The sequence below is a fragment of the Alosa pseudoharengus genome, unplaced genomic scaffold, assembly GCF_046254945.1.
Source record: "Alosa pseudoharengus isolate Yale_2024_CS ecotype anadromous, Long Island Sound unplaced genomic scaffold, YU_APseudo_1.1 YU_APseudo_1.1_scf_21, whole genome shotgun sequence".
Taxonomy (NCBI): domain Eukaryota; kingdom Metazoa; phylum Chordata; class Actinopteri; order Clupeiformes; family Clupeidae; genus Alosa; species Alosa pseudoharengus.
This window is the reverse complement of record NW_027468674.1, coordinates 4,357,151-4,367,150: the sequence shown is the minus strand read 5'-3', so window position 1 is coordinate 4,367,150 and position 10,000 is coordinate 4,357,151. Positions and strand designations below refer to the sequence as shown.

The following is a 10,000-nucleotide window of genomic DNA, read 5'->3' as shown; positions in this document are numbered from 1 at the left end:
TGCATTGCTTTGTGCCTCGTGTGTGTGCGCGCCTGTGTTAGTCACTCTGACTAACGCCTCTCCTGAAAGGATGAGATGTCGGACAGGAATGCCTGTGTGTTAGCATAATGGATGTGTGTGTGTGTGTGTTCGCATGATGGCCATGTGTGTGTTTGTTAGCATAATGGCCGTGCGTTTGTGAGTAACAAACGAATCTCTGAGTTCTCTGGACATGAGAGGACTAGATTGAGGAGACCAGGAGTGAAGAGAAGAGAAGAACAGAACTACACTTCCTCCTCATGCTCCTACTGTGAGCACTGCATATGTAGGCTTACTCTAGAACTGGCCAGGCCTACACTTCCCATGAGCCTTTGCTGTGCTATGAGATTAGCATTTTGAACACTGGCCCTATTCAGACCACAAGCGTGGCGACTGCCTGTCAGCTGCGTTACCTGTATGTTTTTATTTCCGCTCCCATGTTAACATGTTAGAGCTTGCACACTACCTGCGTGACACGCACGTCTCAGGTGAGGCTTGAGCCGTGCTGAAAACGCGCGCATGCTACAAATAGGACTGGTGCCTATTTTCACGCGAGCGTGTTGGAAGCGTTTCCATTCAACAGTGAAGAGATATTTTAATAATCAGACTGGCTGCAGCAGCGCCACATCAGGGACGTTTCTCACATGAAACGCAACGCCGCAGCCACAAACCAGACGGGCAATGCACACTCTCTGGTGTCGCAATGCACACTCTCTGGTGTCGAACCGGCAACCCTCCGGTAACAGGTCCGAAGTGCTAACCAGTAGGCCACGGCTGCCCCTGAATGAGCCCTCAGCGCTGATGGCTAGTGGGCCATGCTAATGCAGCGCTGATGGCTAGTGGGCCATGCTAACGCAGCGCTGATGGCTAGTTGGCCATGCTAACACAGCGCTGATGGCTAGTGGGCCATGCTAACGCAGCACTAATGGCTAGTGGGCCATGCTAACACAGCACTGATGGCTAGTGAGCCATGCTTATGCAGCGCTGATGGCTAGTGGGCCATGCTAACTCAGTACTGGCGTACAGCTGCATGGTGTAAGCTGCCGCTCCCTGAGACACACAGCACTACTTAATACCCAGCCCAACGCTCAACACACACACACACTTCCAACACTCAGCACATACACTGCCAACACTCCACGCACAGGCTTCAAACACTCAAAACACACGCTTCCAACACTCAACACACACACTTGCAGCACGCTTCCAAGGTCAAAATGGCGATACGAACTCAAAACGCTAATTATGCTAATGCAAAAATGCAGGCAGACCACGGTTCCCCATCATTCAGATTCTGGGGCAGACCACGGACATCATTGAAAAACCCCATATGCAGGAAGGAGGCATATTGGATCCATACACTTGACACACTTGAGTCTCGAGGTCTAAGTGGAGGATTAAGTTGATCTGGTTTCCTGTAGACCTGGAGTATTTAAAGTGAGTGGACTGGGGTTCCTTCCCTCAGATCATCCACGCTGGCTCTGATACGCTACAAGTCATAGAGGGGATTGACGAAAAAAAACTCATGATGCTTTGAAATGTGTAATGATCTGTTTATTATTGCACTGGAACTCTAATTGTCTTGTGTTTCTTATATGATTGTATTTTATACCACATATTTGTCTTTTTACGGGCCGACGCCCCCCTCTGGCTGAAGATTGGAGTGAGAGTGGGCCCAGGGATGCCACGGGCTAATTGTAGGTGCGGCCCTTTTCCCACACCTGAGGGTGTTCACATTTTAACTGGACAGGGCCTCTCTCCCATGGACTCTGATGGAGATGTAACCTACATTGAAACGTTAGTCATTTTGCTGCACCGTTCAGAAATAAAAAGCATAAAATATAAAAAGCATCGTTAACTTTTGTGTGCCCTGGGGATCCTCCTTTTACTGCAAAATAATAATAAAAAGTTTTAATTTTCATTTCAAAGTATCTGTGTTGGTTTTGAATGTTTCAACTGGAAACCCTCTGGGAACAGATTGAAAGGGTCAGAGCATTGGCTACTGGGTAGTGGGGCTAATAAGTTAGAACACACAGTGTTGGGGTATTGGGGCTAATATGCTAGAACACACCAGGGCTGTAGTCAAGACCACCCTTTTTCGAGTACAAGACCAGGACTAGTCGAGTCCAAAAGCCATATTTGGCAAGACCAGTGGCAGAGACCGAGACCAGACCAAGTCCAAATACTAGCGAGTCCGAGACCATAGAAAAACGGACTCGAGTCCAAGACCGGACTCGAGTACTACAGCCCTGGAACTCACAGTATTGGGGTAGTGGGTAGTGGGGCTAATATAGAACACACAGTGATTGGGTAGTGGGGCTAATATGTTAGAACACACAGTGTTGGGGTATTGGGGCTAATATGCTAGAACACACAGTGTTGGGGTATTGGGGCTAATATGTTAGAACACAGTGTTGGGGTAGTGGGGCTAATATGCTACGCAGTGTTGGGCTATCGGGGCTAATATGTTAGAACACAGTGTTGGGCTAATATGCTAGAACACAGTGTTGGGGTAGTGGGGCTAATATGTTAGAACAGAATATGGTCGTGTTTTTTGAGTAACAAACAAATCTCTAAGTCTCCTCTGGATGAACATGGCTACTGAGGAGGAAGCTGTAAGGCGTTCACTGTTCGCATATGTGGACTGATTCTAGAACTACACCTCCCATGAGCCTTTGCCCTGCTATGGGAGATTAGCATTTTATTAGCATTTTGAACACTCTGGCTCAGTTCTGATGGTTGGTCAGCCCACATGTGTGCAGTGTTGAGTGGACACTGCGGCTGTTGTCTCCCATAGCAACAGATTTCTGAGCCGGCCCCTTCAGCTGACGCCAGCCTCCTGCTCGAGTGTGTGAGGGTGCGTTCGTGTTCGCCACTTCTCTGTGATAACTCTGTGCTTTTTGGCAATACATCTTGTGTAAGGAGCAGCAGCGCTGACTATGTGGGTTGCGCTCATGAAACATTTGCCAAATCTCCTCTGCCATTGCCCAACAGCTTATTCTGCTGTTGCTACTGACACTTGTTCTGAGCAGCACCTGTGATTGGCAGTGCCTGTGAGCATGGGCAGTGTTGCCAGATTGGGTTGAGTGATTTCCGCCCAATCACGCTCAAAAACCTGCCCTCATCAGCAAAAATCCGCCCCAACGACGATTTTGTCATAGAGATCCATTAAACTAAACATTTTATTTGCCCACCTAAAGCTTATTTTCCCCCGCCCGACAAAGTCAAAAGAAGCCCAATTGGGTGGGCACCCGCCCAATCTGGCAACACTGACCATGGGCCCTACTACTGTAAGTACAGCTGCAGTCAGTAAGTATCTGCTGCTCCGAGAACTCTATCCTCCAAAATGACACTGCTCACCCCCTCAGGGCGGGGTTAGCAGAGCCACACACACACACACACACACCTCCAGAATGTGGCCCCTCAGGGCGGGGTTATCAGAGCCACACACACACACACACACCTCCAGAATGTGGCCCCTCAGGGCGGGGTTGTCAGAGCCACACACACACACACACACCTCCAGAATGTGGCCCCTCAGGGCGGGTTTATCAGAGCCACACACACACACACACACCTCCAGAATGTGGCCCCTCAGGGCGGGTTTATCAGAGCCACACACACACACACACACCTCCAGAATGTGGCCCCTCAGGGCGGGTTTATCAGAGCCTACCTCCAGAATGTGGGAGTGAAGAGGATGGAGTGACCTGCCAGCAGTCCTGACCTCAACCCCATTGGGGGCCCATCAGGACTGCCTATGTAGGGGCCCAGTATCTTATGCTACTCCCCTGCACACACACACACGCCCCTGCTCAAACACACACACACACACAAAGCGCTTTCAGATATAACCTCCGGAGTATATGCGGAGGTTTGTCAAACGGAGGTACTACCCTTCGGATGATTCAGATATGATGCTAACCTGCGGACCTTATACTGACCTTATACGGACCTATGTGTGAACGACATACACGCACATTACAGAATCTCCGTGTGGTTGTCGAGTGAGGGGTGGGGGCTTGTAGAGTTCACAAGAGGCGAGATATATGCGGCCGCTGTCACAGCTGCTGTTTGTTTACAAAATGTATGCATTATGTAGGCTAAAGAAGAAAAATCTATTGTGCGTAGGCTAATACTTGAAGTAGTCACGTAAGTGCGCACTTGAAATTGACCTACAGTATTTGTATGTGTGCTTCGAATAAACACATTATCTGTTTCCAACGTTATGTAGCAGAATTACTTGGCTATGGAACCCCAAATCTGGTTTGCGTTGGAGAGAGCATGCACAAACTTTAGGGTACCAGCCAATTCAGTAGGCTAACTGAAGACTTCAAGGCCATCATATACAACGTTTTTAAGCAACAAACAAAATACTAACATAACAGTAACGTTTTTTCATGGTTTATTTTTCCAAAAGCATCCTCTCCCCATGTGTCTATTGCATTTACGCAAGGAGCTTGGAACAAAGTTGGGTTTTCTTCGTTTTCATTTTCTCTAGACGTATTTATGCTCAACATATATCAGCTCAGCAGCGAGGTCATGAGAAGGCTATCAATGAACAGAAAACCGACCGTGTAACAATTGATTAAATACTCCTGTTATTGTCGTCAACGACGTCGCTGTAGGCTACTGCCTTTTCAGCGCCTTCTGCTTATGATGATTCGGTCTTTTGAATTTGTTTGGCCTTGCGATGCAGTTGTAGGCTACATCAATGTGTCTCTTGCCGTTCCCTTCATGTGTTCTATCACAATGCTGTCTGCCCTCATGGACAGTAGCTCCGTGATGTCTGCATCTTTCCAGGTCGGAGATTTTCTGGACAGCACTATGCCACTCCATCATAACACTGGCATTTAAGTCAGATCTAACCACATGGACGCACGAAAGAAACGTCACCGACACGCCCTTTCACTAGGTGTGAATTTTAACCGCATGTTCTACGCTTCGTTCAGACACAGCACATTTACATAATGTCCGGAGGAAATACTAGGGGGGGAGTAGTAGAACAACCGGCTAAATTCGGACTTCCATATGACCGGTTATGTCGTTCAGATATACGGCCCCACCGTTTAACATCAGCAGAACCTCACACCACACACACACACACACACACACACACACACACACACACACACACGCCCCTACACACACACCACACACACACACACGCCCCTACACACACACACACACACACACCACACCACACACACACACACACACACACACACACACACACACACACACGCCCCTGCTCACACACACACACACACATGCCCCTGCACACACACACACACACAACACACACACACACACACGCCCCGGCACACACACACACACACACACCACACACACACACACTCACACACACACCCCTGCACACCTACACACACACACCCCTACACACACACACACACACACCCCTACATACACACACACACACACACACACACACACACCCCTACACACACACACCCCTGCACACACACACACCTACACACACACACACACCACACACACACGCCCCTGCACACTATGAAGGTATATTGGGTGCAAAAGTGGCGAGCACATTTAACTGCAGATTTTGCATGTGCACACTAAAGTCGTAAATGTGTAACAGTAAAGTTGAAGTTGTACATATTTTTTTATATCTTGTTAACACAAAATAGGGGCTACGGGTTCACAAATCCTTTTTACAGGTACACAAATCCTTTTTACAGGTACACAAATCCTATCCTGTGAGTCACAACTTTCAAGAGTCACGCACTCGACACTTTTGCTCCAATCGTTGCAGCGCAGTAGGTGCGAAACACATTTGCACATCCGTGTTTCATAATCTGAGAACATGCACAACATTCGTGCATTTGTAAACCCAAATGTGAACTAATGCATCCGAAGTTGTGCATCTGTGAAATAATTTCTCATTAATAAAATTCTACAGATCGCTTTGATTTTCTTGCACGACTACAAGTCAATTGATACAAGTGCTCGAATCTGCTTCTACGAGTGACGAGTGACTTTTGCTCCTGGCTAGGTGATATAATAGGTGCAAAAAGATTTGTATGTGTGCACGTCGAGCAATCGATCGAGAAAACAAGGCGGCCGGATCTGGATCCTGGATCACGCTCAGACTACCATTGCCTGCTCATAAAGTAAGTAACCTCAGCATGTTTCCTTATCAATGAAGGACACACGATTTATAGTTTTTCTTTGCACAAAGCGAGGAAAAAAATTTTGCGGTGTGCGGTGTTAAGTCGACCTTATTATTCATAATGTCTGCACAGCAAACAATTGCTAACTTGCCTTGCACTATCCAATAGTCTTCGTGCAAGATACAAGTCAGCTGTTCGAAAATTGCAGAACGATTGTGTCAGATTGTGTGTCCTAACGATTTTGGACGGGCAGTGTTATATTTCTGTACTTCTAAACGAGTTACTTATCTAGCGATAGCTAGCTTGATCTGGCACTGGAGGATTTAGCAAGCAGGTAAACTAAGCTAAACATAGCTGTCATGATAATGTAAACCAACAAACAAGATAACTTTCTTCATATTATTATCATGTTACTTACCTTATGAGCAGGCAATGGTAGTCTGAGCGCGATCCAGATCCGGCCGCCTTGTTTTCTCGATCGATTCGCTCGACGTGCACACATACAAATCGTTTTGCTCCTATTATATCACCTAGCCAGGAGCAAAAGTATCGTCACTCGTAGAAGAAGATTCGAGCACTTGTATCAATTGACTTGTAGTCGTGCAAGAAAATCAAAGCGATCTGTAGAATTTTATTAATGAGAAATTATTTCACAGATGCACAACTTCGGATGCATTAGTTCACATTTGGGTTTACAAATGCACGAATGTTGTGCATGTTCTCAGATTATGAAACATGGATGTGCAAATGTGTTTCGCACCTACTGCGCTGCAACGATTGGAGCAAAAGTGTCGAGTGCGTGACTCTTGAAAGTTGTGACTCACAGGATAGGATTTGTGTACCTGTAAAAAGGATTTGTGTACCTGTAAAAAGGATTTGTGAACCCGTAGCCCCTATTTTGTGTTAACAAGATAGAAAGAACACACACACACACCTACACACACACACACCCCTACACACACACACCCCTGCACACACACACACCTACACACACACACACACACACACCACACACACACACACACGCACCTGCACACACACACACCTACACACACACACACACACCCCTACACACACACACGCCCCTGCACACACACACACCTACACACACACACACACACATACCTACACACACACACACACACACACACACACACACACGCCCCTGCTCAACCTCATTGAACACTTGTGGGATGAGCTTGGGCGTGCTGGTCTTGCCCGAGTGACCAACACAACCACGTACACACACACACACACACACACACACACACACGCACACACACACACACACACGCCCGAGTGACCAACACAACCACGTACACACACACACACACACACACACACACACACACACACACACACACACACACACACACAACACACACACACGTCCGAGTGACCAACACAACCACGTAGGCTGACTTGCGACAATTGCTGGTTGAGGAACGGGATGCCAGGGCAGTGTGTGACAGTGTGTGACCAGGCTGTGTGACCAGCATGAGGAGGAGGTGCCAGGCTGGTGACCAGCATGAGGAGGAGGTGCCAGGCTGGTGACCAGCATGAGGAGGAGGTGCCAGGCTGGTGACCAGCATGAGGAGGAGGTGCTGCAGGCTGCTGTGGCCTGCATGAGGAGGTGCTGCAGGCTGCTGTGGCCAGCATGAGGAGGAGGTGCTGCAGGCTGCTGTGGCCAGCATGAGGAGGAGGTGCTGCAGGCTGCTGTGGCCAGCATGAGGAGGAGGTGCTGCAGGCTGCTGTGGCCAGCATGAGGAGGAGGTGCTGCAGGCTGCTGTGGCCAGCATGAGGAGGAGGTGCTGCAGGCTGCTGTGGCCAGCATGAGGAGGAGGTGCTGCAGGCTGCTGTGGCTGTGTATGAGGAGGAGGTGCTGCAGGCTGGTGACCAGCATGAGGAGGAGGTGCCAGGCTGGTGACCAGCATGAGGAGGAGGTGCTGCAGGCTGCTGTGGCCAGCATGAGGAGGAGGTGCTGCAGGCTGCTGTGGCCAGCATGAGGAGGAGGTGCTGCAGGCTGCTGTGGCCAGCATGAGGAGGAGGTGCTGCAGGCTGGTGACCATGAGGAGGAGGTGCTGCAGGCTGCTGTGGCCAGCATGAGGAGGAGGTGCTGCAGGCTGCTGTGGCCAGCATGAGGAGGAGGTGCTGCAGGCTGCTGTGGCCAGCATGAGGAGGAGGTGCTGCAGGCTGCTGTGGCCTGCATGAGGAGGAGGTGCTGCAGGCTGCTGTGGCCAGCATGAGGAGGAGGTGCTGCAGGCTGCTGTGGCCAGCATGAGGAGGAGGTGCTGCAGGCTGCTGTGGCCAGCATGAGGAGGAGGTGCTGCAGGCTGCTGTGGCCAGCATGAGGAGGAGGTGCCAGGCTGGTGACCAGCATGAGGAGGAGGTGCTGCAGGCTGCTGTGGCCAGCATGAGGAGGAGGTGCTGCAGGCTGCTGTGGCCAGCATGAGGAGGAGGTGCTGCAGGCTGGTGACCAGCATGAGGAGGAGGTGCCAGGCTGGTGACCAGCATGAGGAGGAGGTGCTGCAGGCTGCTGTGGCCAGCATGAGGAGGAGGTGCTGCAGGCTGCTGTGGCCTGCATGAGGAGGAGGTGCTGCAGGCTGTTGTGGCTGTGTATGAGGAGGAGGTGCTGCAGGCTGCTGTGGCCAGCATGAGGAGGAGGTGCCAGGCTGGTGAGCATGAGGAGGAGGTGCTGCAGGCTGGTGACCTGCATGAGGAGGAGGTGCTGCAGGCTGCTGTGGCCAGCATGAGGAGGAGGTGCCAGGCTGGTGACCATGAGGAGGAGGTGCTGCAGGCTGGTGACCAGCATGAGGAGGAGGTGCAGGCTGGTGAGCATGAGGAGGAGGTGCTGCAGGCTGCTGTGGCTGTGTATGAGGAGGAGGTGCCAGGCTGGTGAGCATGAGGAGGAGGTGCTGCAGGCTGCTGTGGCTGTGTATGAGGAGGAGGTGCCAGGCTGGTGAGCATGAGGAGGAGGTGCTGCAGGCTGGTGAGCATGAGGAGGAGGTGCTGCAGGCTGCTGTGGCCTGCAGGAGGAGGAGGTGCCAGGCTGGTGAGCATGAGGAGGAGGTGCTGCAGGCTGCTGTGGCTGTGTATGAGGAGGAGGTGCTGCAGGCTGCTGTGGCCAGCATGAGGAGGAGGTGCTGCAGGCTGCTGTGGCTGTGTATGAGGAGGAGGTGCAGGCTGCTGTGGCCAGCATGAGGAGGAGGTGCCAGGCTGGTGAGCATGAGGAGGTGCTGCAGGCTGCTGTGGCCAGCATGAGGAGGTGCTGCAGGCTGCTGTGGCTGTGTATGAGGAGGAGGTGCTGCAGGCTGCTGTGGCCAGCATGAGGAGGAGGTGCTGCAGGCTGCTGTGGCCAGCATGAGGAGGAGGTGCTGCAGGCTGCTGTGGCCAGCATGAGGAGGAGGTGCAGGCTGCTGTGGCTGTGTATGGTTCTTCCACACACTACTGAGGCTTCTGGTTGTGAAATGAATACATTGCTAAATTGCCAATATGTCTTGTTTCTTCAAACTTCAATCATCCAATCCGTCAATGGCAGAATAACCTGTTAGACAATGACATAGAAGATTGGCAAATTTTTAATGGGCGCAACCCACATACTCAGCGCTGTTGCTCATCCCACAAATGCATGTTCCTCATAAATGGGGCCCCATTTGAAAGGGAACTAAACAGGCTTTCCAACGGCATAAGATGTATTGCCAAAAGCATTGTTATCACAGAGAAATAATGTACCAAACATACATTTCCTTACTTTTTGTGCTAAGTTTATTTGCTGTTTTATAAAATGCATCCTTGTTAAATAAATGTTTTTTTTTTAATCCTTCTTGGACTAC

The 10,000-nt window shown here is 50.4% G+C and overlaps 1 protein-coding gene across 1 annotated transcript in view; it reads left to right on the top strand.

Annotated features, from left to right (window-relative positions):
* LOC143137478 (UNC93-like protein MFSD11) overlaps positions 1–1,939 on the top strand; it is a 14,857-nt gene extending 12,918 nt beyond the window's left edge. The window contains exon 14 of the mRNA XM_076297694.1: positions 1–1,939. This exon is cut by the window's left edge and continues 1,077 nt beyond it. The gene's annotated coding sequence lies outside the window, so the exon portion shown is untranslated.
* Positions 1,940–10,000: the final 8,061 nt, after the last annotated feature.